At 38.3% G+C, this 27,566-nt stretch overlaps 1 protein-coding gene across 31 annotated transcripts in view; it reads left to right on the forward strand.

Annotated features, from left to right (window-relative positions):
* The window catches only part of ptprd (protein tyrosine phosphatase, receptor type D), a 463,922-nt gene that overhangs the window by 191,963 nt on the left and 244,393 nt on the right, over positions 1-27,566 (forward strand). For all 31 annotated transcript variants that reach the window (XM_023346243.1, XM_023346261.1, XM_023346260.1 and 28 more), the window contains one exon: positions 22,653-22,700. The gene's annotated coding sequence lies outside the window, so the exon portion shown is untranslated. The remainder of the gene's footprint in view (positions 1-22,652; positions 22,701-27,566) is intronic.

Consider the following 27,566-nt stretch of genomic DNA (forward strand, 5'->3'; position numbering starts at 1 on the left):
CCCTATCCCTCTGTTCTCGGTGGGGGCTTCCCACCAGTCTGCTATAGGCAAGTCAGCCAGGTGAAATGAGCAATTCCCTTTGAGGGACAGGAGTGCTGCATAGACTCACCGTGTGAAATGGCTGCTCACTTTGGCAGATCAATGCCCTCTCTTTCCTTCTCACGCTGCAGCTGAGTGATAGTCGGGCAGAAAACGGGGAAGGTGGGAGGGGATAGGTGGTCTTGCATGTGATGTTTGTTTGTGTGCGTGCGAGGTTGTCTGTGAATAGGAAGGATAGTCCGTTAGCCGGGCATTTAATTATATTTGCCACGGTTGCGCTGAGGGAGAGCTGTTGGGAGAGAAAATTTGAGGTGCTTTGCATAACCTCAAAAGACGTGCAATATTGCCATTACCCTGTGGAGAAGAGAGAGCAGCTCCCAGGCTTACCGGATATGAGAATATTCAGCCACTCAAGTGGAAATTTTGCCAATATGAGTGATATTAGTGACAATCGTATTAAAATGCTTAGTGGTGCCAAAATGAATCTAATACTTCAGTAGTCTCATATGTCACACATTTCTAACATGGAGCTGTTCACCATACATGCAGAGGGTTATGATTAATGGCTAAATCTTGACCAGACAATCGCGTTTTTTTTCTTCTTTTTAATTCTGCAGACCTTGGTTCTGTACATACTGGCAATGTGTTGTGTTCAGATTGGGACATTATACATATCAGGATTGTGAACATTACAACATTAATGAACATTTGTACAACTTGCCAGTTGTACCATGGCCGTTGTGCGTTAACATACAGTATAAAAAGGCCTTCTGCAATTAGTAACTCCTACATATCTGATCATAATTTTAGCAATATTTTTTTTTTCTGGTTGGGGCTTTATTCAACACCTTTTGAATAATTCAGGGTCTAACATGACAAATAAACCTCAGAACCAGTGTTGTGCTTGATTTATTATTAAAAATGAATCAAGTATTGTTTGATATTATTTCTAAAGATTGCAACATAAATACGTTTTGTCCTCTCAAAATTTAATCCATCCATTTCCATCTTTTCAAAACTGAGTTTGGGATCATCGTCCCGTTGGAGCACCAACGTGTATCTAAGTTTCACCATGACTTGATTTCCATTTTTATTACTATATTATAAAATAGCCAATTTTTTGTGCTTGGTCAGTGTTGCTTTGAGCAGTAAAATATTTTTGCTTGTGTCGCTAGCATTATAGTTGCAACCATGGGCAAAACAGTGTGGCACAGCAGGTGTTTGTGTCCATGTTTCAAATGCTAGTCATCAAATGAGTTTTCAAATGAGTCAGAAATGCATCTGGCATTAAAACATGTGCCAAGTCTGAGTGCACGCAGCTGTGGAGTGGGGAGGATATTCTGCTGTGGCCCATTGTTCTTATTCTTGCACAAATCATGAATACCACTTTGTTTTGTTTGATTTTGATAATGTGAAGTGACCTGGTTGACCTTTGATGGTTGACCCTTAAACTTTGGTTCATATGTTCAAAATAAATGCTCTCTGGCAATGAATGATGAATGTGTTAAAAGTCTTACCTCGACTCCTCTGAACACGTCTCACTTTGGCTTGTCTGGCCAGCAAACCTATCACCAGAAAGCATTTGGTTTTTGCTTTTGGGCAGCTAGAAATTTCAGTTCAGCTTGAAGGTTTTGGATTTCTGGCTTGACGCACTCTCAGCCCACAGACATGTAAGAGTGGCTTTGCTGTGGACAGACAGAGATTTCAGGAGCTCCCAGTTCAGATTGGAACAGTGATGTACATTTTAGACTTTGGCAAAAGGGCTACGTTCTAAGTCATGCTTTAATGGGATATCAAACACATAATTCACTAAATGACATGCCAACCAATTATTTTTACATGTAAGCACAATATTATTCACTCTCTTAGCAGATTTATAAGAAAGGAATCTTTTAATTTTTACCAACATGTTTCTTTTGCCCTAATGACCCTGTAAATTCTAGACACTAACAGGTACCATAGAATTGCACAAAAATCCGTGAGGGACGGCGGAGACCCTGCTCGAAATTCCGTGAAAGAGGTGTACGGAGCCTGGTGCCAGAAGCCCATTAAAATGCTGTCTACATCGTTTTAAACTGTGTGAGCGTGAATGGGAATAAAAATAGCAATAGGTATTTTGTTCCATATAACACAGTAGGAGTGTAACAGGTAAAACTTCTATGGATGCAAACTTGACTAAAAACCCACCTGTTTAGGATTGTATTTGAAACGTAATCAAAAACAAATTTATTGATGGAACCTGACTTAATGTCGTGTTTTGATTGTTGATTCTATGTTGCATTGTGTTTCTGTGTTTGATATGATGTAGAGCACTTTGAAATGATAATGATTTGATTTTTTTTAATGTAATGTGAATATGATGTAGAATATGTAGAGGGAGTTAGAAATTAGAGTGATGGGAAGGAGCTTGGCTCTCTGTGTTGCTGTGTGTAGGACGGGCGACCTGTTAAAGGTGTACACCTCTCGCCGGTGACTCTGGCAGGATAAGCAGGTGCAGAAAATAGATAGATAAATGTATGTAATGCATTTGTTTCATAATGTTGAATATTTTTTTTGCCTCCTCTGACTAAAATGAAACTACCATAAACATGGAGACATTTTGTTTGTTTGTGAGCAAACGGAAAAATCCGCAGGAGGTCAAATAAATTTGCCAGTCAGACAAAATTAGCAACAAATTCAAACGAGTACGCCCAATTTTTGTTTTCTAAAAGTTATTGAAGCTCTGATAAAAATATACATATATATATTTTTTTAGGTAAATCAAGTCTCAATTTTATCTAAAGTTTTATACCAATGATGAATGCAGATTAAACCCTGAACTCCTGAATGTTCTCAGAAACTCAATAGATGACTATGAACCTCTCTGGAGCAAAAGAACAACATTTCTTGGAAAATGAAGCCACTTATGGTTAATCATGAGGGTGCACTCGTCTCTGGGCGATTCAGACCACTTCACCTTCATTAACAAGTGTTTGCCAAGTTTCTGCTGACTTAAAATAACACAATGAACACCATTAAAAAAAACAAAAAAACAATTGTAATGAATATATACGACTCCTACTTAAAACAACCTATTCCAGACATAGTTAGCCTGATTATTATTCCGGGTACTCTTAGAAATCACTCTTTCTCAATCTAATCAAGCAAACCAAAAAAATTAAAAAGGTAGTTCTCAACAGCTTTACTATTTACAGACTAATGCAATAGATCCCTACGAAATTAAAACGGAACGCATAGTGACGGAAATGTTATATATGAAAGGCACAAGCCAGTGTCTTATAGAAGAGCATCAATTTCAGAGATTGATTAAACTTTTATTGCTGCTGTGCAGGGCAAAGACTTATTATGGATCTATACAGTTACAATTTAATTTCCTCTAAAGTATTTAGCTAGTCTCTTTATTCTAATCATCTTTATTCTAATAGTCAATCATCCTGTTTCCAGAGCCTCTATGTCTGCACCGAGCCTCTCAACACCAATGCATCTTGGGGTGAGTCTACAGCCTGTGGACGACGCAGCAGCAAATCTCACTTGATTGTATAGTTAAAAGTGAGGATGAGGAGACAGACGAGCAGAAGGACGAGGGGAAAAGAGACCAGAGGAGAACACGGCCTCTCAGCTTCGATCATGCTCCGACATCTTGATGCTAGAAAGAGTCCCATTTGTGTGCAGACTCTGCAGAGACGGGGCCCAGGAAGGTTAAATCTCGTTCCTCAGCCGTCAAAGCTGTAATGAACAGTGTTTAGCAGTAATAACATGCACCGTCACCTTCCAGCGGCCGTTTATTTCCACCAAAAGCGAGCCAAAAGTCAGAAACTGCGAACTGGATTCGGCTGTAAACGCCAGCGAGCGAGAGGGGAGGGGGTGGGGGGTGGGGGTGGGGGGGGGGGCTTTCTCAGTCAAAGTGAAAAAGAGCGAGAGTGTCGGGGCTTGAAGAGAACGAGGGGAGCAAGGGAGGAAGAAAAGCTGGTTTCAAATGGATTTCATTCTGTAGGCGCGTAATGATAGCTATTAAATAAAACTGAGGAAAGGGGGAGCGGCTGACAGAGACGCACGGAGACACGTAAGAGACGGACAGGAGGAGAGATGCCCGCTGTTGCATCACCTGCTGTAATAATGGTGTTGACATTCAAATGGAAAGCTGTGACAATAGGAGCCAAAGCTGAGGCAGCATCCGCCATTCAGACGGAAAGAAAGCATCAGGAAATATTAGCAGGCGTCAGGACTTTTCATTGCACACACTGAAAACCACTTGACCCTTCAGGGCGTCGCACAAGTGATTATCTATTATAACCGAGTCCTGCGAGTGTGTGTGTGTCTGTGCATGCAAACAGCTTCGGCTCGCACATTAAATAGGCCAGTTTGACACTTCATTCTTCCACATTTCCTATTAACTCCGCAGTGCCTTTTTCTTTTACTTTTTGCATTTCTGCAGCCACAAACTTTAATGTAATTTATTTGAGCTGAATATAATGGATCAACTCAAGATTCTTCGGAATTTGAAAGGGGAAAGATTCATGTTTTTTTATTTATATTTTCTACAAATATCTAAAAAGTGTAGTGTGGAATTGGGTTCAGAACCAATACAATATGAAACTTCTCATTGAAATTACAGCTGCAAGTCTTCTGCCGATTTTCCTTTGAACAATATCTTCAAGTACATTCAGCTTTCCTGTCCCTGCTGAAGAAAACAATCCTTATAGCATGATGCTGCCATCACCATGTTTTACCTAGATATTAGTGATGCTTGTTCTTAGTTTTCTACCATAGCATTTTGCACAAATCAAACTGTTCAGTCTAGGTATAATTTGAACTGCGGACTTTTTTCCACTTGCAACTTATTACATTTTTATTTCAACAATGACCTTCTTGATTTGATTTATTTGTTCAAAATGAGAGTGCAACATTATTAGACATGGCTATAAACCAGTAAATTACTTGGATTAGGCCACTGGGCAGGTGTCCGTCTGAAGTCTTCAGCAGGCTAATGGAATATTAGAAAGGGAATGAAAAAAGTCATGTACACATAAGTTGAAAGTGTCAGAAAACATTCACGATCAACCTCAAAACTGTGCAAATACCACCTCTTTTCCTCTGAGGTGGTGCAAATCCATGCAAAGTCTTAAGCAGGAGAATTTAAAATAAATACATTTCTAAAAACGTTCAAAAATCCTGATTCTAAAATGGTGGGATGATGAAATGGTGAAGGCTCTTCATCAAAAGCTTTGGTAGCTTTCCTGAATAGCGATTCTGTTGCTTAAAGGTCGGACCTCTTTGTGAATGACCATGTGGTGATGCAATAAAGTCAGAAGAAAATTTCACCGAGTGAAAATCAATCCAAGGTATGCGAGCTGTCAAATGTAATCTTATCCAGTTAAAGTTTTGAAGATTTGATCATGACTTTTGAAAAATAGAGTCAAGAATAATACCCAGCTATTAACATTCACCCACAATATGAATGTATTCATGCTCTGAAAGATACTTACAAACTAAAAAAAAACTCTGATTGTTCAGGAACCATCATATCCACAGGTTCTTCTTTTTCTTTTTTCAAATAATACAATACTAATATCATTTCATTGCTGAAAAGTCAGTCTTGAACTTGACTGGAAGCTCATGAAGATCTAAGAAGCTTTTGGGCTTATTTTTGACAGTGTAAAACTCAGAATGCTTTGCATGCTTTTGGGTATTTACATTTCTGTAGATATCATGCCTCTCCTAAAGGCCAGGTTTGTGGAATGCGCCATGAATAGATATTCTGTTAATAGGTTCTCCCACTGTAACTCTATGTCTAAAGCTAAATGAGACTTTCCAGAGGCCTCTGTTTGCTGAGTCTCTGGATAATGGTCTCCTTGCCCCATGTTTTACTTTAGAGACGTGCCACAAACCATGATCTGTCTACTGTTTCCTGGATTTCATTTTGCTTTTCTTTCCCCCAGTAAACCTCTGAGGCCTTAACAGGACAGTGAGATTCATAATGAGATTAAATTACTTACAGGTGGACCCTATCTGCTAATTACAGCGGACACCCAGTATTTTCAGCGGTTTACGACCACAACCGGCCGCAAATAGCGAAAATCAGCAAATACTTGACAGCTCCTCTGTTAAAATACTGATAGCTCCCTATTTTAATGGGCCATGTATGATAATAGGCATTAATACTCAACAGTTTAAACTATCTTAGCACAACTGCAGAAGGTTAGCGTTTACGGTCTTCCTTAACTGCTGTAGGGGGCACAGCCACTCAGCGCAGCCAAGGAAAATTATCATTGGTCTTGGATTGGCTGCTTTACAAACCACAGCCAACAGTGTGTCCAATAGGATTGCACCAAGGTATTTCAGTTGACCAACCTTGCTCTGCTTTCAAATATTTTAGATATACCATGTGGAAAAAATCCACAAATAGGTGACAATACAACAAAACGGTGAATATGCACAGGATGACTACTGAAATCAATAGGTTACATTGATGTTTATTTAGGAATAAGTAAAGGACATAAAACATAATTTCCGTAGCTCTATCACATAAAATCCCAATAGAATACATTAGTTTGTTGTAACATGACAGAATGTACAAATGTTCACAAGGCATGCAAAGGTTTTTGCAAGTCTGTACAATCAGGAATGTGAAAGGGTAAAACTAAGTCTGTTGATGGCATAACTATAGGTCATTGTTGTTAATGTAAGCTAATATCAGCTTTTTTACCATAAAAGCTGATATTTTTTTGGTATCATAAAAATATATGTGTTTGGTTTGGAAACCAAACACCAAAGATGTTTGGTTTCCTGATTGATGTCCCAGTTCTTCACATTCCTGTCATTTTAATACAACACTTAAAGATGAAATTGAGCATCAGTTTGCAAATTCTTCTGTCATGCCTTCTATCAGACACAATCTCGGCATGCGTTTTACTCCATTTTAAGCTGTTCAGCATTCTCTTGTATCGGTGTAGACCTCCGGTGATTGGGGTAGAAGCCGTTTGTGCCGGCATTTGAAGGACTGCAGATATCAGCAGATCCTTGCCGATGCAGAGGTCAATACCTATTATAGTAAAAAGCAATAGTCAATACAGTGCTCGTACATGACCAGTTCCAGATTTGACTGCCTTAAACAGCTGCAGACGTTTTACACAGTGTTTTGATGATGAATTTAATGGCTTAAAAGCATTCTGATTGCTCCTGTTATGAGAGCAGGAAAGTAAAATTGATGCACTCGTGTAGTCGAGCTTTGTGTCTTGGAAATCCATAAACAATGCTTTGTTATAAGGGCTAGAGTCAAGAATTATATAATGTCTGTCAATGCATTTTGGAACGAAGGTTGGCTAAAATCCTTTTTTATTTTAAGATGACCTGAAATTTCAGAAATTCTAGTTTGTTTGTTTTTTACCAGGCCTGGATACATATAAAACTTTAAAGTGTATGACGTCTATACAGTAGTTTGCAAAGTTGTTATATTTGCTTTTATTTTGCTGTCTCCCCAATGTTGTACTCCTGAGCAAGTATTTTCCTAATCGTAGTGTTTAAAGGACACCCATGATTTCAGTTTCCTTCCTTAAACTCCTTCTGGTCCTGCAGCTGGAAAAAAAGGGTTCAAATGAAGCGCATTGTCGAATCAATTTGTACCAGTCCATCTTGTATTCACTCCTTCATGGTCTGGTATAGATGGACGGATGAATGAAACAGTGAGTAGGCGGGAGAATGAAAAAGTGAAGAGATGAATTAATGGATGGATGGATGTATAAATGGTTGTATGCACTGATGGTGGGATGGATCAGCGGATGGTTGGATGGAACATGGAGAAATGGATGGAACGATCAACATAGGTTTATGTGGATAGATATCAGGAAACAAATGGAGAGATAGATGGTTGGTGGATGGATACATGACTGAAGCATCTTTTTTTCCCTTGAAATTAAAGTAACAACAGAAATCTGAGCCATGTGAAGCTGGATTGGAAGAAAGTATGTAATTGTTGTTCCCACTAATATTTGAATGATCTCATGTTTTCCTGGCAGCTGGGTGGACAAAGTGCTCTCTGCTTCACTGTGGTCAACTAGGAATCATTTTTTTGGTTTTCCTCTGCAGTAGTGAAAGGTCATTACCTCAGTGATAAAAAGTGCCAAAAATGACTTCAGTTATTATTTGTCATTATGTTAAATAAAATCCATTTTAGATTTTCACTTACCCCACAGTTACTTTACTTATTGTAGGAAAAGCTTAATTAAATGCAACAGCCAACATTTTTGGGGGTTTAGCAGAATTTTGTTTAAAGTGTGCACACACACACGCACACACACACACACACACACACACACACACACACGCATGTTGCTACAGCAAATAGACATTGTAACAAAAAAGGGAAAGGGGGCGGTTGATGTTATTGTACTTTTCTTGAGTTAAATCATGTCTCCATGAAGAGAAATGATGAAAAGAGGAGAAGACAAATCTAAATGTGTGCAAAAGGACAGAACAGAACTGCAGACAAACCTGAACAAGTTTCCCATTTTTTAAGGAAATGAGATTTGGAATATGACAGAACTCCTAATACCCTTACACACAGCTTCCCAGTATTTATGCTAATATCTTGGCCTAAGCACATTTACAGAGCGGGGGGAAGGTGAACTAAATAAAATGAAGGTAAGGCTTTGAGATGTAATTCTGAATTCTGCCTTTGACGAGCACAGTATCAGCCGTCCTGGATCTCTACTTCTTCATTCGGATGTTCTCATTTGTATCCACACCTGTGTCACTCACAGCTTTACGTCTTAACCTAATTTCATGGTCTGTGGGTTTGGATGGATGGCTCCGCTGCAACTTTTACACTCAGGAGACGAGGGAGAGAGAGCAAACTATAAATGTGTGTGTGTCGGCATGCACCTACGTGATAACACAATGGAGAAGAGGAGGAGGAGAGAAAAAGGGTCAAAAAGGGGGAGGGGAGGGGGAAGCTTCATTGGCACACAGGCCTGCAGGTCCAGCCTAATATTTACCCTCAAACTGTTAGCAAAAAAACACAAAGAGCTGTGGGATAGTGGACAGGAGAGTGTGGTTTTACAGAGTTTGACTGAGTGATCATGCCGCAGGGGAACCCATTTTGTGGTAATGAGATTGAGTTAAACAGTTGATAACAATATTTAAATATTTTTCCAGGGTGCAAGGTTTAAAGGAAAAATTAAACGGTTTGACTTTTTCTCTAGGAGGTGAAAGCAGTTTAATGCAATACAGAAATATTTTTTTGAAGTCTTTCAGTATCATAGTCAGCCATCAACTACAGGTTCATCCACAATTCCTGGAACTCCTGGTAAAGCGGTACACAGTATACCTCAATAGTTATCATTGCTGCAGTTCTACAGTGAGCTTTGGAGATTGTTTTACCTTCATTAATCCTCCTCAGCCTCGTTTGACTGTGACTGTGTTGCCTTTAAACGTTTTAATTATTGCTCTTGAAGTAGATGTAGAGAGGTTTAGAAGAGGCAGGTCATACGTCTGCCTTTTCTGCAACGCTTGTTCGCTTGTCTTATTTTGGGAGTGGCTGGAAGAAATTTGCCTTCGTGTGATGTGGCATTCATTAGCAGCTCTTTAATACACTGATTAATTTAAAATAGTAATGCAGAAATCACATAAGTTACTAATACAGTAAACTATTTGCCCTTTTACATTTCGCTTCTGTTTTTGTTGTATGGTAACCCCTTAAAGCTGATGTATGTATTTGTTACAAAAATAAGCGTCATAGCACTGTCAATCATGCTTGTGCACATACTCCTCAGTGTGCTAATGGTGGAGAAACAACTTATTATAGAAAAACTGTTTATCCACCATCATAGGTGGCCATGCTAAGTAGCCTTAGCATTCATGGCAAGCTATGTTGAGGTGAACCAGCTGTAGCGCAGCAGAGAGCATTAGGGGAAGATGGAATGGGGATTTGAGCAGCACATACAACACTGAAACCCTCCTCCTGGCTCTGATTGGTTGTTTCTGACTGAGTGGTCAGAAACACTCAGATGTAGAGTAGGAGGATCACTGCTAGGAGATGTGCTCCCAGCAGAGGTGCTAGTTTATTTCCACAGACTGTCTTATATCGTCACAACATAATGATAATTTAAACAAATATGTAAAAACCATATATTTTTTAATGATAGTTGCGTACTACAGCTTTAATTTTTCAGATAATCAAAAATGTGCCCATTACTGGATTTAAACCACCTACTTTAACAAGTTCCCTCGTCCGGGCTTCTTTGGCCTTTACATTTCATGTACATGTGATTTTTACTTACTTGTTTTGCACACTGTTTGCTCTTATTACTTCTTTTATATGCTGATTGAATCCTTTCAATTTTTTTGTACAGTACTTTGATGCCACTAACTCTGTTTTAAATGTGCTTTATAAATGAGGAAAAACTGCAATGCTTTCTGTATTTTGATTTATGAGAGGAAAACAAAAAGAATAGAGTCATGCCATTGAAGATATAAATTATGGCTTAACTATATTTCAGTGGGGGGGGAAGCAAGACTACTGATAGCTAATAAGAGGATTAAGACTGTGTCCCATGCAGAGCACAAAATAACCCAAAACAAAAGACTGGTAATCAGTTGGGTAAAAGTTTTGCAGCTCATTGTGAGCCATTCTCATTAATATGAAATGCCTCTCAGCCTTCTTCTCCTTGGTTTTCTCTGTAATTGCTCAACATTCTTTTGTGAGTGTGGTTTTAGTTTGCCCATGCATCTTTTGGTGTAACGGCTTATTTAGTGGAGCCAAGCATGGCACCAATTACACTGGATGGAAATCGATTTCAGCAAGGCTCAGTGCTGGGACAAACAATAACAGGATCAAAGAGAATGGCTGTTTTTGATTTCAAAATGCTACAAGATTAGTTTCTTCTTTTTAGCCAGTCAAAATGTGGACTGTAATAGTATTCTTGTGCTGGAATAAACTGGATAAACCAAAAAGAATTTTGCCTACTAAAAGTAGTTTTATTTTAAAATTCATTGGTGTTAATGACAACAAGCGCCATCTTTCAGTTTGGCCTTTTTGGTCAATCTGACCTCTAGAGGGCACCACAAGCTTGTTCCATCTTCACAGGCAATTTTGGCGTAAACATGTTTTGCAACTGAATAAGCCATATAAATGAAATAGGTTTGCAAAATTCAAGAGTTATGGAACAATGTCCATCAGATTTATGGAGTGTTAACCATAAATCGAAATACCTCATTAGCCCGTCAAGCACAGTGGTGGAGAAGTGATGATTTGGGTTTTGACTTGCATGATTTCATCTAGACGTCAAAGTGTTGTAGAGTCAAATGCAAGCCCATTTCTCCAACAGACGGCCTCCAGCAAATTTAGAACAACATTGGTAAAACGAGGAGAATTCAAGTGTGCCAGAACTTTTAGATTCAAAACAATCTGAAGGTTAATTGGGAGTTTTCATTGGAAGCCCCAGTGAAAACAGTCAAAGAAATTTTGTAAGTTTGAGTGGGCTAAAACTCCTTGACATAAGAATACAAATAAAGTGAGTGACTGATTGAAGACATTTGGATAATTAATGTCATGTTATTGCTGCTTAAGCTGTTGATTTGTAGTGTATTCAGTTTCCCATTGACTGTGTTGTCAAATATTTTTTGCATGATTATATATACAGTAAATTTTTATTTCTACATAACATGCACTGACACAATTTTATTGTTAATTGCTTCAAGATGGATAAACTTAAATTTGTAAGTCAAGCAGATATTTCTTGCCCATAGTTGAAATGCAGAAAGTTAATTAACCGGCAGATGACAGTTTTCATCCAACACCAACACTGCTGCACGGTGCATCTCCCACCTTGCTGTTTTGGCCTTCAGTTCTTATGAGTTTATACAGAAAATAAAAATGGTGAGTCACACAGTTTGCACCGAGCTTACTTTAATTACTGCGTCTCACTTGTGCCTGAAAGGTACTGTGTCCATTGGAATGTACAGTACTCTGAAAGATATTAAAATCATTATGAGTATGCTAATTATTCTTTATTACATTCACATTTTTCACAGTGGTTTTATATTGTAATGGCAATAGTTTGCTTTTATGTAAGCTTTATTAACTGCATCTAATTACTGAAATCTCAGTAATGTGTCTCTTAACACAGTGGCTGATTATGATCAACTTAAGCGGCAAATCTGCAGAATTACAGCCATCCATACAGTTATCCATAACTATTTGAGCGTTTCTGTTCCATTCAATTTTTAGGCGTCCTCCAGCTGGTGCCACTCACTGTCGGTCTTCATTCCTGGGTACCTGCCTGTCCAAGAAAGTTGTCAGAGAAACACTGAATATTTCCCACGGCCCGCTGAGGCTGCCATAAGCTCCACAGACAGTGAAAGTTTAAACTACCTCATTGTTTCATACTACATGTTCCTGCTTGGATGTATTTACAATTATTGGTCGGAGAGAGGGAAAGATGAGACTTTTTGCCAGTTCATTTTATGAATTGTATCAGATTCTCCCATGGAAAGATTTCATAATCCATATTTGATAACATTTGGCCACAGAACATTACAAAAGTATAGTCATAGACACTTTGGAGAATAATCCTGGAGCTATTGGTGGCCCAAAATGTTTTTACTTATGTATAGAAATCAGTCAATTACTGGATACTCTAACAAAACAAGAAGTGAGTGTCATCAGACACTGATGAAAGGAAGCTTTCTAGACATATTTCACAGCACTGGTAGGACTTTATAGCTCTTAATAAGGTTCTTGTGCACCTACATAAACCCAGGCAGTGCTGGGTGTCATTGGGCATTTTTCCACCAAAGGTCCAATGCTAAGCCAGGGCTGGTAGAGCGAGCTCTTAACTGGATTTACAAAAATAAATCTAGTTGATTTTCCACAGCCAGAATAGAACCACATGATTATGTAACTAAAAGCAACTTTCCTCACTCTGTAGTACTCTTTATAACTACGGAGGCACAGCTGAGCTCTGTGAATCAATGGATGTCATAATCTTACGAGGTTGCTAAGTGGTGGCATCAGAAGTATTAATGTGCAGTTGATATGGCGTTATTCATTCAAAAACAGGAAGCAACATAATAAATGCCTCATAGGAACATTTGATGACATTACGGACATTTGACTGTGATTAATATGGGTAACATAAGTCTACAAAAGCCCCAGCAGCTTTGTTGTCCTAGTGTTGAAAGTGAGAAGCTTGCAAGGTTATGGCAATTCAATTAGCTTCGCACAGCAATGTTCTTTATAATGTGAAACAAGCTCCCCAACATGTCAATACATCAGCATGCAGTATGAGGACACAGGTATTGGACTCTTTACAGTTTGACAAGGAAAGACACTAGGGTCCTCATCTACCCATCGATTTCCAACATTAAACCATTGAGACATTTGTACTACCCACATGAATAATAATTGTGCGATGTGACCATGAAAGCTCCAAATGCTAGGTCTTCCGAACTTCATCCAGAGCTGGTAATTCTGTTTAACACACATCCATCACACATACTCCTACTGTTGTGGCTGTGGGGCTTTTAACGAGTCCCTTGATTGTGAATGTCATTTAAATATCCATTGCCGGTTTCCATGTGTACCAAATTAACTATTCCTTCTGGTCTCCAGAATGCAAGCACTAACAATTCCTGCTGGTGTCTGGCAGACATACAGTAGCTGGTGCTTACATTTTATTAAATAATGCATTTATTTTGAAGCATAAAGCACTAAAAGACAACCTAAATCCAAGTATGACTTTTGAAATGGTTCCCTTTCCTGTCAGTGCTCCGTCTTGTCTTAACGAGAGTTGTCTGGAGCAGGAGTGGGGGCGGGGGGAGAAGAAGCCCAACTCTCTGTGGTACAATTACAGAAGTGCACCGCAGTCACTTAGCCCGCTAATACACGGTGTGATATTAATTACTGTTTGTAAACAATGCACTTTGCAGAGATTATTGCATGCACTCGGCGTCCTCCGTTTGTGTTTGGTAATTCTCACAAGTGATTAAGTGTTGCAGCTAGGACAGCTGTTCAAGATGAGTTCATTGGCATGTTTAATTAATTGCACTTGAGATAATTATTCAATCATTAGTTTGATTAATTTTCTGCGGCCCGGATAATGCATCAAACGTCTGCTTGGTGTCAATAGTTTTGAAAGAGTCCAACGAGGCTGACCAGTTTTTCAGAGGCTTCATTTGGGGAATGAATTCTGCTGGAGAAAATGATGTCAGTGCCAGGCATCCCTAATGGGATTCATTATTATGACCTCATGGCTGTTCTGAGCAATGCTAATGCTCACTTAACAACCAAACCGCAAACGCTGCTCTAATGTCCAGCACCTGCTCAATCTGCACTTATATTATTTGTTTCCAGGACATAAGTAATGTTTTCCTGCTACCAAGTCCACGTTTTTCATTGTTTTCGCACCATATTGTGCTAAAGACATCCTTATTCTACACTCTCTGAAACATTAAGGGTAGCAGCAACATCCAAGAGAAGGAAAGCCAGACAAATGGTTTGTGAGAGATCTTGTCAAACAGATTAATTCCCACCCTGGGCCTTGGGCTTCTGGACCGTTTTTCTGTCATGCTGTTTTGCCAGGCTCTCTCTTGATAATACCCCAAAGATAAAATTAATTGTGCAGGGAGATGTGGGATGGAGGGGTAGATGTGGGATGGGAGGGGGGGTTCTACAAGGACCTTGAGCAAGCATACTAAGCTTTCGTTTCCTCTTTGCGCTGTCTGTACATGTGAAAACATGCACACAATCAAACCGTCAGAAGCATGACAAGTTACATCAATTATGGCTAACTTTGTTATGAAGTTTCTGGAGGAAGGGAATAAGGTTCTGAGAGACATGTGAAAGAATAAAATCGCCCCTTGTGAGATATCCTAATCTTGAGAGGCTCAAATTATCATCAAAGTAGAATCCCTCACTCCATCAGTAATTTACAGAGAGGGACAATCCAGTAACACACCCAGCTGTACATGTGCTTGTTAAGTAGTAAACTTTTTTTTTTTCAAAATATGTAGCAGTATGATATTTTACAGCAAAAACAGGATTAAGAATTTTCAAATCAAAAGAATGACCAGTTGTTTTGTTTTTTTAACAAAGTTGATTTTACATAATACTGCCCCTTTATTCCTTCAGACAAAAATGTGAACAACCCCACATTGGGAGTTAACCTACAGTACCTGTTCCAGACAAGTTCCAGAGTTAGTGGTGTTTTACTAGTGTCATCCTCTGCAGTCCCCATCACTCATATTTCACTCAGTCATGGCGTAAACACAACAGTGCAGAAAGAATGAGAGCCACAAGTTGTGATCTTAAGTCACCTAGAAACTTTGACACGTCTTTAATAGGCAATTATGATTGAATACTGATGGGTTGCTCACATAAAAGGAACAGGAATGAACTAATTCGTGGAATTGGCATCACAATAGGTCGAGACAAATCCCTAAAGTCTTTCAAAAGAAAAACGAGTTTAGTTTAAAATTTAATCAAATGATCTTTAATTTGCTTTTTTTTTTTTTTTTTTTTTTGTCGATGAAATCTCACCAGTGAGATACCAAAAATATAATTCAAATTGCTTCACATAACAAGCTGATCTTTTGTGAGTTTATTGGATGTTTAAAACCTCCAGAATGCAGCAGGAATAACTTTAATAACTGCAGTTGACACCCAGCGCAGCGCTCTTGATAAAACACCTTTAAGTAATCAAGGCAAGGGTAGATAATAGCTTGGAAAAGGACCGAGCCGCTCTGTGACGGACATTTCCAATTAAAAAATGGTAAATAACTGAAGGTTCATCTATTTCACGCTGTCCGAAGACTTATCGGTGTATATCGTCTTTTTAGATCTGTTCACTCCTGAAACGCTACTATTACACATTTGGGTTTTCTTGACAAAGAAATGTGTCGTATAGTTCTGATATCCCTGCTTCTCTGTTTAAATCTCCCCTCCATAATTGTGAAACAGCATCTATGCCAACTCAAGAACGTCAGGAAGCTTGGGAAGTATCAATATCTTGTCTCTCTAGTGATTATTTTAGGTGATGTAATTAAAAAGTTATTTAATATTATGTAATAATATTTTGTGAAGTAAACTTTTGCAAGTACAGTATATGCTCGACATGCGGCTGCTACACAAATGGTCTTCCTCCCTGCTTCTCCTGTGCTTGGCATGCAAAACAGCTGACAGTAGAGGTGCCTAATTTCAGTGACATCATAGAAGTGTGTTCCAAGTTGGAAAGAAATCCAGTGCAGCATCAACAAGTTGGGTTTTTTTGTTGTTTTCTCCCCCCAAATTGCAGGCAAACAAAATTGTCTGTAAACCTCTCTGCAAGTCTGGAGAGAATAATTCTGTTTATGAAAGGCAGTTAGTATGGAATGTCAATGATGTCAAAATGTTTGGTAGTTGAGTTGGATTTGCGATCCATTGCTGCATGATCTATCATGGTCCAACAGCCATGAAATGTTTTCCTATATCATAAATGTGGTTGTTTTTCCAAGTAAAATAAATAAATAAATTATTTTAGATGCATATTTTTCATTATTAATTGTTTCACCATAAATTCACCTTACATTGTTCCAGTAATGTTATGAGATTAATTACTTTATTGTAATGCTGAAAACACATATTTTTAAAACACCAAATATACTTTTATTAGCATTTAAAAAATAAACATTTTTCATTAATATGTATAGTGAAAGATGTTTTTTCACTACCACAGAAGCTAATTTTGTTTTTTGTTTTTTATCTCCGTCTTGGGAGTACAGCCAATCACCACCCAGGACTACTGGACAAATGCTGTCCAGTAGTTGGTCAGGTAGCATTTCGCCTAGATATGCACTATAAAAAATCAACATGCTGGAGAAATTATCATAACAAATCTGGAAATATATGAATCTGTGAATTCTGAGCCATTACTAGGTTAATAAGTCCATTTGAAAGTTTTTTTCAGTCATAATTGATAAGGGTATACATAATTTTCAATATGCCATTTTTAATTAAATATAATTGAAAACAGATTCCCCCCCCCAAAATTGATACTCCTTACAATTTTAAACCTAAATCTCACAGGGATACCAGCAGTTTTAGACTTAACCTTCTTTGTAGTTTGTTGTTTATCAAATGATATCTCAAACTATTTTAAAATTAACTTTCAGTGTGAAAAAATATAAAAAAGTGCAAGAGGTATGAATATTTTAGGAAGGCACTGTGTCTGATAAACTGCAGCACAAGTGATAAATGAGATGTCTAGGACCTTGAGCTTACCAGTGCACAATTAACTAAAGCTCATTTTGAGTCCAAATTGCCCCACTTTTGCATCCCCATCCAAATTTGGACTCCTGGTGTTTAACTGTATATTTGCACAAAGCAGTTAATATGGCTGAGCTACCTGATTTAATCTCACACTGAAGTTTTTACTCAGTAAACCTCAGCATGAACAAAATACCACATTCATGACAGTAGCAGGATGGAGGGGTGTGTTGGTGTAGCGTGCATTTCTTTGTAAATAAGGTGACATGACTCATTAATGTGATGAATGACCATCCAATTCCCCAGATCCAGCATCAATCCCACCCTCCAACCCCCTTCAGGCGTCATTCGTTCTGGCCATTCCGGGTGAAAGCCAAACATTTAAACGTATGTCCGGTAAATGCTGAGGCAAGCAGGTCCAACGGCCAAATGGTTGCTCTTTTCAGCTCTCGAGGCTCCCAAGGACCCATTTCACTGTTCCCATCAAATCATTAAATTTAACCTGCTGCTGACTTAGAGTTATAGAGAGATCAGCAGAAAGACAGATACAGGAAAGCCATTGTTTGTTGTAAAGGCTGAATAAATAGTAACGTAAAAGCAAATTTGCCCCAGAATAGATAAAAAAAAAAAAAATTTCTTGGAATTTTGGCTCATTCTTTATCTAACCCACATTCATGTTTTTTTGAGAGTTGACATGTTGTTTAAAACATTACCACAGTCTCTCTCAGATTTAAATCCAATCATGGACTAGACCATTCAAGAACTTTTATTTGACTTTTGTTGAGCCGTTTAGAGGTGGAATTGCAGTGGGCTTCATGAAACTGTACATAACTGAAATTATGCAATCACTTTCTCTAAGCAGATTATGATCTTTTCTTTTTAAATGTTATACTCCAGATGTAATGGTGCACATCTTCCTTCTGTCTGCCCTGTTTTCAGATTATTTTTTCCCTTTAAATACATGTTGGTGATGGCGGAAAATAATTTCCAGAACATACTCGATTTCTTTGGGTAAAGGTAACCCTTAAGTAAGCAAATGTTTTCAAAGCTGCTGCTCCAAATTATCTTAAAGCCATCGCTAGCTACCCCAGTCTTCAGCTGTTGCTTTCAGTGCAGTGGGTGCATTCAGTTTGAAGACAATTTATGTGATGTGTGCCGGTGCAGGGTAGCAAACAACCAACTGGCCATGATTATGCAAGGAAACGGCCTGCGATCTGTAATGTATGTAATTTTAACTGTCAGAGTGTTTGAGTATTCTCTTTTACAAATCATGCGTTTTAGAGCCACACACTCATAACACAAACCTTTGCTCCATCCCTGTGCGCTTGCGTTTCGGGTTCCCGAGGTCCGCTTGGTGGAGAACATCTAAATATAACATCTAAATACAGCAGCCCCCTGCCTGCATGACACATAACACACTAAGTACTGGTCACTTGCAATTATGTTCAGAGACTGCTCACACAGCCGAGTCCATTATAATCCATCCACTTAAAGACACTTACAGAGATGTTGTACCCTCGCTGCCGTTGGGTGACTGGACTTAGTTTCTATGGGAACCAGCATGCATGGCAAGCCAGGAAAATGTGGATACAGCAGCTGCTGCTCAGATAAGCAGAAGAAAGGAGCCAAATGTTAAGTCACTAAAAGAAACGGAGCAAACACTTTGTTCAAAAGACAGACCGATTCTTCCCCCAGTCTGCTTAAGCCAACATGTCTTACTTGTGGAGAGAGCTGGAAAATGGGAATATATGGGACATTACAGAGTGGGTGTGGTAAACGTTCTATCTTGTGATTGTTTTAAGTGGAGTATTGCGTCTTACCTGTAGTAGATGATTCTTAGAATGATTTAAGTTTGGATAACTGGAAGGTTCATTTCGCCAGAGAGTTACGCTAATCCCTTCATGTTGTTGTCAATTAAACAGGTCTAATTTGTTCCCTACTATATAGAAATGCGTAATCAACATAATCAAATTCCAGCCAACTCAAGCCAATCTTATGCACAGATTCAGATTCAATTACCAATTCTGTCATAATTATGATTTAATACAAACAAATTAGACTGATCATATAAAACCAGTTGCTGAAACATTCTCGATCCAACACACGTACAATGTGAGCAGTGAGGTTGCATCCGAGCATCAGGTCGGACAGTGTGAGAACATGATTTGTGGACTGTGAATTGTCTTCGAAGTGAGCTGGAGATGAATAACACTACTGAAAATATTGTCCAGCTTGTTTTCCACAGCCAGAGAGCCATCTTGGTGCCATATAATTATTACTGTAAACATCTCTACAGTACATATTTCACCCTCCTTCTGTTACATTAGGAATTTCTATTGAGCATTACGACACAGAGAGCAGGTATAGCTATGCAAATCACACTGTTTATCTTAGTGTCCCAGCAATACAATCTCCTGATACGACCAACTTGGTTTATTTGCAATGTTTCCAACAGCAAACTGCACTTGTGATCATTACTTGCAGTCCTGACAAGCCGCTCTCTGATTTGTATTGACAATCAGAACCACAAACATGAATTACAAACATCATTTCGAGCATGAATAAAACCAAATGACAATATTACAATAGCAAACAGAGTTTTTACAGTCTAACGTGGAAATGACATTTTCAGCTACAGATGGTGCTTGTGCTGATTATCTGACCCTCATATACCTCTTTGATGGGCAAAGTCTAAACCTTTTAAAGAAGTCCTCATTATTTGAACTGACTTCTTATTACTTTTGAAAGCTGTTGTTTTTTTTAAATAGTAAACTAAAAGCAAAACTAAGTGTGGAGTTTTGCAAATGGCGCCCATAATAATGTTAATGGTGACCATCGAGCAATGCGACAGCGTTGGCACTCAAACAGGTTTGATGAATAAACGAGTGTTGGTTACCACAAGTAAAATACTTGCGAAAAAGTATCAGAAAAAGTCACAACTGTCTTTTTGACACAAACGGCAGGCACATTGAGCACAGTTTGGAGCATCATTTAAATAAAATGTGAACATAAAGATTTATGGTTACTTTTAAAATCACTGAAATTAAATTGTTGTTTTTTTTGTCTGTTTATAGGTCAAACTTTACTTGTTTAGCTCCTACAAGGCAGTGGAATTTAAAGTGTTTCACATATGAATATAATTATATTCAATATAAACCCAGCCACAAAGAGCCCATTCACAATGGCTCTTTTTCAGTCTTATTTAAAAGGGGGTTAAATTAACAAAAACACAAATATAACATTAAACAAGATAAATCATTAATTAGTAATTTGCATGTGTCTTTTGACTGTGAAGTTCTGCAAAGGGAAGAAGTTGGAACACCAGTCAGATGCTTCGCTCGAAGGGTAGGCTGTTTTTGGCAAGTGCTGCCCTCACCCGCGTGCACTTCTTGAATCGAGCAGAAAGCAAATGTGTCCCTCCTTCTGTTAGGTCAAACCGCAAGACAGCCCAGATTTTTGTTGGGGGAAAAAAAAATAAACCGCTGTGGCATATGAAGCTTATGCCTCTAGGGCCTGATTTCGTTGGTCTCTGGTGCTTCAACAATGAGGCTGTGACAGTGCAACTCAGGTAGGCAGTCATGTTTAAAGGCCTCTTGTGCTCACAGTTTTTTTTGTTTTTTTTTTTTTCTTTCTGCAAACAGCGTTAGAGTAGCTCAGAGGATCAGAATCTGGAAACAGCTTTCACCCTGATCCCTGTTGTACATCCAAAACACCTATTTTTGTATTGATTTTACATAGAAACTTATGCTGATCTATATTACTTAGTTGTATACAACACACACTACAGGACTAAAACCTTGCACTTAATGTAACACCAGTCTATTTTGAAGCAATTGCTTCAATCTTGTTTTTTTGTTTGTTTTTTTTGAAGTTCTTGATGATATCGACACTTTTCAGCTTTTTGACTGACCCATTAAACTTCTCCAGCTCTTTCAAGCTGCCACCTCTCTGCTCCTCTTATTGATGCTCATTTGGATCAAGATTGCTGCCCAGCAAGTCATTCTGTTTTGTTTTGTTTTTTTTTCTTTCCTAGTGGCTATCTGAGTATGGTAACATTGCTGTGCACGGTCCATTATTTTCTTTGTTCAAATACAAAGAAAATAAACCAAAAATAGCATGCCAACGTCAGGAAAACTTCCTCAGCTAAGATAGAGCATCTGCACAACATCTTATGAAAACAATGTTATTTGCCAGCTGTTTCTTCAATATGCACCAAACATTTTCATAAATTTGACAGCAGAGGAACATCTGTGTGTTATATAGCACACTGGAAAATTGTAACTTTCCTCTCATTGAAGTTGTGGACAGAGCGATGCTGAAACTTTTTTTTTTCAACAGTATTTTCTTTAATTATTTCTTTGCCTGTTGATGTGGGCAAATTTGTGCAAGTTGGTATTTTCATATAAATGTTTTGTCTTATTTAAATCACATGCTCTCTTTTCTTTCCTATCATGAAGAAATGGACTTTTGTGTTATGTTATGTTTATACTCCAGGAATAAAAGGAAGTCACAGACTAATACAAATGTTTACACATTTAACTTGAAGTAATATATGAATTTATGACATGCTTTTGGTTAAATTTACTATATAGGAAATGTCAGGAGGGGACACTATTTAGGGGTTTTGTAAAGAAATATACTTCCTAAAATAACATCCTGAAATTCAAGGTTGGATTGTTGCTAAAACTGAAAGATATTTGTGATTAATTATGTAACTATTTAAATTAACTTTTGCCTAATGAACTGTTTTCTCTCTATTTTGGGCTAGTGGAGGAATTTTTACACGTTAGTAATTTCCGGTTGGCTGTCTTGGGTTGGTTTATTTTAATGATGCATTCTTGTATTTCTTCATCTACACCTGCTTTATTGATCTTGTCGGACTTTTTGAAGAAAACTGCATTAAAAGCCATTCATCTGACCCATTTAAAAGCCAAATGTGCAACAAGTTTCCAAACTCCTTATTTGCTCCCGATTGACCTCACAAATATATCTTGGATTTGAAGAACATTTAGACAAACTTTTCATTTGAAATCCTGAACTGAGTTGTGCTGAGAAAGTGTGGCTGTGATGGACAAAACTATCATGCAACTTGTAATAGAGCCAACCGCATTTCAGGTGTAGTCAGTCAGCCACTTGTGCATACTGTATTGCTATCAATCCCTGTTCCTCTGCAGACAGGATGATCCTCTTAGCGCCTTAGCAGTCTGGGACACCGTCCCCACCTCTCACTTTTGCCAATTTGCTCCTGGAAGACCTGGAGTCCTTGTCTTCATTAAAGGAGTTCCTCATTGATCAATCACTGTCAGAGGAGTTGCTCTGTAATTGCGCTTTGGCCTAATCATGACTGACGTCTCATCCCCTCGCTCTGTCACAGGTCTCAGGAGAGAGAATGTTCCATGACTTTCACACCTTCAACCTCAAGGTAGGCCTCCCTTCCTCCTGTCTGTGTGGTTTATCTTTAAGTGTGTGTCATCCTCTAATGAATATTAAGACTCATTTACTCATTAGCGGCAATGAGGACATGTAAATGAAGACGGAAGTGACTTTTTGAATATTTTAGAGCTCCATTGACCTCAGGGGTTTGAGTCTTGGTTTGAGTCTTAGTTTTTAATATTTCTCACCAGTTCATTTTTTTCCTTGCTGCTGTCATTTTGAATCCATAAAACATTTTGTCAACACAGAGGCTACGTAGTTATTTTTTATTGTAATAATTCAGTATTTACTCATGAATTAGATAAATGAACATAAGTCTGTTATATTAATTTGTATATGTTTAAGTCTTTCAATTACACTTCATTTCCATTTGTTTTGGTTCTGATATTTTTTTGGACTGGATGATGAGACACATTATGGTCCCAGATCAAACCAAAATAAGTCTGAGTGACTTCCTGCTAGTAGATATAAATCAGCTGGTGTAGTGTAGGATAAAAGGTATTTGATTTATTATAAGCTACTGGTTACTTATGGTTTTGCTACAAAATGATTGTTTTAAGTTAGGATTGAATAATTCGTTGATGACTAATCATATCTGCAGCTGTTTAAAGTTTAAGACGCTTCTTTTTCTTTCTCTTTGTAATAGGATTTGTGGCTCATATAGTACATGCATGTTCTGTCGTTTGATTAGTTTGTGACATACCTAGAAATTAATCCAAAAGAAAAGATGCCATGAAAAAATTATACAGGCAGAAAGCTTTAAATGTTTAAAGGACTTTGTCAAATGTATCCATATGGCATGAATAAAAGCAGCTCGTGTTCATCAAGCAAATTTAAAAACAGGCAGAGAGCCAACATTTGCTGAACCAGTATTTAATCTACAGGTTGAACTAGAATGTTACAGAAAATGTTTGAACCTCACATTTAAAAATCATTTTAAAAAAAAGGACACGCTTAATGTTTGCAAGTTGCTCAGTCGATGCTCATTAGTGACTGCTGGCAGGATGTTAAATATGAAAAGTTGCTATATTCACTGACCAAAATTGACTGTCAGCACTCATAATTCTTTGCACACTACTGCGCTTTGCATACTAAAATGATTAACGGTGGCCACAAATTTCAGGCAAATGTCTTCTTAAGTGATGACATATTTTAGCCATATTGTGTGCCTGATGTCATCTAAAACACAAACGCAGAGAATCATTCGGATCGTGGTCCGTGATTCTTTTTGTCCAGACGCAACTTTTACTAAATGATGGAAAATCTGTTATGTGAACGATGTTGTGAGTGTAGCACACAGCTATATGAAAGCTCGGTGCCGACTGTGTTTTGAGTGTTAAACCTCTGCGGAATGTTAGGTTGTTTAAAATGAATATGAAGCGCATTAAAGGAGTGATTTTCCACTCTTAAATGGATAACTGTCCCTGAATATTAAACCCACCAGGCTGCAACAAACCAAAGAACATGATTTGTGAGTCTCGTATTTGTGCATCTGAAATAGGTTTTACATCGGTTTGATATCACAGATTACTCACTCTCTGTGTGTTCCTGCCTTAACACACGGTTACTTATTCTGTAAGTGTGATGTTTCTGAATGCCCACTCGGCTTGGGCTCAGTCCAGTGTTGAAATAAAAACAGTCAGGCTTGGCGTCTCACCCATATTATCATTATTTCATTCTTTGTCATTCTTACTGATATTTTTTTTAAACAATACCTGTCAGCTACTGTGAAAAACTCCACATGATCCGCCTCCCTCAGCAGAGCCAAAAGATATGACCCCAAAAAAAGCCTTTTACTGAGGAATACTTAATTCAGTGCCTGCTGGTCTAGTTTAATATTTCCAAATGTCATCTGTGTGACATTTGTTGCACAATCGTCCATGCTTTGACTATAGGGGGGGTTGCGTTGTAGATCCTAGTCATTCTGAAATCTGGTTGCACTCAGAGTCAGAAATGCTAAACTCTCTGTCCTTGCAAAATCAGGATTTTGTTGATGAACAGTGCTGCTCAGGCAATATACAAACAGCATAGTGTGAAAATTGCTTTTCACTGATTACACAATGCAACACAATCAGCATTTGCTTTATTTATCTGTCTGGCATAATTCTGTTTTAGTATAACTTTCATAACTTTCACCAGTGAAAGTAAAAAAAAAAGCATTAGGCTCTGCAAACAGCAAGTCTCTGCTGCCACGTTTTCCAATATTTAAATAAATAAATTCTGCCGTGCCTTTACTTATCAATAAATAGACAGATTACCAGATGTGACAGTGTGCTGAGATTTAGAGATGGTGGCATTTCATCGGGATTTCATTGTGAGCCACGGCTGTTTGGGACTGCACGCTCGAGGGGGAAAAAAAAGTTTTTAAATTTAAAATGCAATCAGCACAATCACCACAAGCAATCAGTTCCTCTTCATTTCACCTGATCGGGCCCCCTCCCGCTAAAGACGAGTTTGTTAAATGGAGCATCTTATCAGGCCTGGATTAAGTTTTGACTTTGATTAACACATGTAGTCTTAGTTTTGAATGTCAGAGTTCAAGTTTTTGAAACATTTTTTTTTTTTTATGGAAATGCCTCAAGTTTCACTGTAAGACAGGGTTTGTCTGTTTGAATAAAACATGCTAAAATTGCACAGGATTAAAATATTCTGGATGAATTTGTGTGAAAACTGTCAGGGGAGTTTGTTGTGTTCTGTACTTTCTTAGATCCGTTTCTTGCTGGCTTTGTTTCAACTAATCTTGCTTTCTGTCTGCCTCTCAACAACGCTCTCCTGGCTTTCCAAACATTAAACAAATATGTTGGAAATGTTTTGCTGGCAGTATTTAAGTAAGTTGCATCAGGCTGATGACGTTCTGAGTTGCTAAACATCATCAATATGCGACAGCAGTACACTTTATTTGAGAGTGTAGATGTTCACCTTAATTCAATGTTTCTAATACATTTCCTGTAACACAGAGGTTGACAAGGCGATAAACAGTGTAACTTTACTATACGCCGTTCAGTCTTCCTGGGATCTACTGAAGGTCTTGCTCTCTCACGCCGTCTTGCAGTCTGAATGAAACGCTGATTCAACATGTCAAAGAGAAAGAAATGGCACAGTTAAAGCATTCTTCTCTGTGTAACAACTTCCACACCAAAGAGCGATTTAAGAATTATAGGAGTGTTCATGTTAAAGTTTGGTATTGTGCATTCACCGTTGACAGCTGAGCACTGGTCAGGGAAAAATCATCCAGTTCTTGTCACCGGACGATTGCTCAGTGCATCTCTAGTGTACACGCATCAGATACAGTCAAATTGAATAAATTGGAATGTAAAGGAAAAGTTTATATGTATCAGTAACTCAGCTCACAAGTGAAAAACATTGTATAGAATAATTACACACACTCTAATGTTTTATAGCTTCCATCTGCGTTAATAATGAGGATTTCTTGCTTGCAGCTAATGGAAAAATGTAATTTAATATTAGAATATTTGATCTGACCAATAGAAGACATTCTTAATGCAGAAATGCGGGCGTAATAAAAATATGTTTAAAACCTGCTTAGATCTTGTTGACTTCAAAAAGATACTTTTTATCTGACAAACGAGCCTCGTCGGAACCCATGCTCGAAGTTATTGAACGTGACTGTATGTTAAGTGTCTGCAGTTGTTAAAAGCTGCCCTTCACCAAATGCATACAGTCATGTGTCTGTATAGGCAACTCAGGATTTAAGAGCTTAAACAATTTATATAGTCTCTCCACACTGCCTACACAGCCCAAAGCACTAACTGCACCAATTCTAATACCGCTACTGAAGGTTTTTTGCTCCGTGGTAGGCATTAAGTTAAAAGGGCTGATAAAGTGTGACAAGGTAGCACCTTTAAAGTGTCGTTGCTGAAGTTCATTATGGAAGCTACGTTAAGCTGAATTTTAATGTCACTAACGCTCATCTCCTCTGGGAAAAGTCAATCCAAGTGCACACAAGCTTCATCCACACATATTAAACTGTGGCCCCTGTTCACAGAGGGATAAAGAGGAGAGAACATCTCCTCAGACACAGCTGTGACCATGCCCCTAAAATCTAGGTTTGCTTCCCTCTAGAAACAGGTCAACTGTGAATACCTTGCATCTTCTACTCCAAATCTTTGCAGATTCTTAATTAACTATTACAGTACATAGAGTGTGTGTGCTGCTAAATGTTAAAAATGCTATTCGATACCGAAAGCTAAAGAGGGGGCATTTTGCCATAAATCTCACATCTGAGAATCAGCTTTAAGGACTGCAGAGGCACAAATATGCTAAGTTGATCCACATTTAGACAGTGAATCATTCAGATTGCACCGCTGCGGCTGCTTAATTAAACGCTCCACCGTGTAATGACTTTCCTTGAAAGGGAGTTAAATGTCTAAATGCTGCAGAATCGCTGTGGAGCTGAAGAGAAATCAATGGGACACAGTGCACGAAGTGAAGGTGTTTTCCGACTTGTTTTTAGAGTGGATGTTTTATATTGACGCTGTCCCTCACCCACGGAGCCAAAAGCTCATTTCTCTTGGTCCAGAGCATCGATCGGTGATGTACAAACGCTGTGCTTACTGTGTGCTTTCAGCAAACCCAGGCTTTTTTTTTGTTTTTGTTTTTTTTACTGCACTACTGTACATGTCAGGCTGCATTTGCATGTAGATATGTAAAACCAGTGACTTAGGGCAATATTCAACATAGTTCTTTCCACATGATGGACTGGAAACCCTAGGTTTATGTCTAACCCTTTATTACACAGGTCTAAAACTCCAGTCCTTGAGGGCCGCAGACCCACAGTTTTTAGATGTGCCACAGGTACAAAACACTGGAATGAAGTGGCTTAATTACCTCCTCC

This window comes from Xiphophorus maculatus, chromosome 14, assembly GCF_002775205.1.
Source record: "Xiphophorus maculatus strain JP 163 A chromosome 14, X_maculatus-5.0-male, whole genome shotgun sequence".
Lineage (NCBI taxonomy): Eukaryota > Metazoa > Chordata > Actinopteri > Cyprinodontiformes > Poeciliidae > Xiphophorus > Xiphophorus maculatus.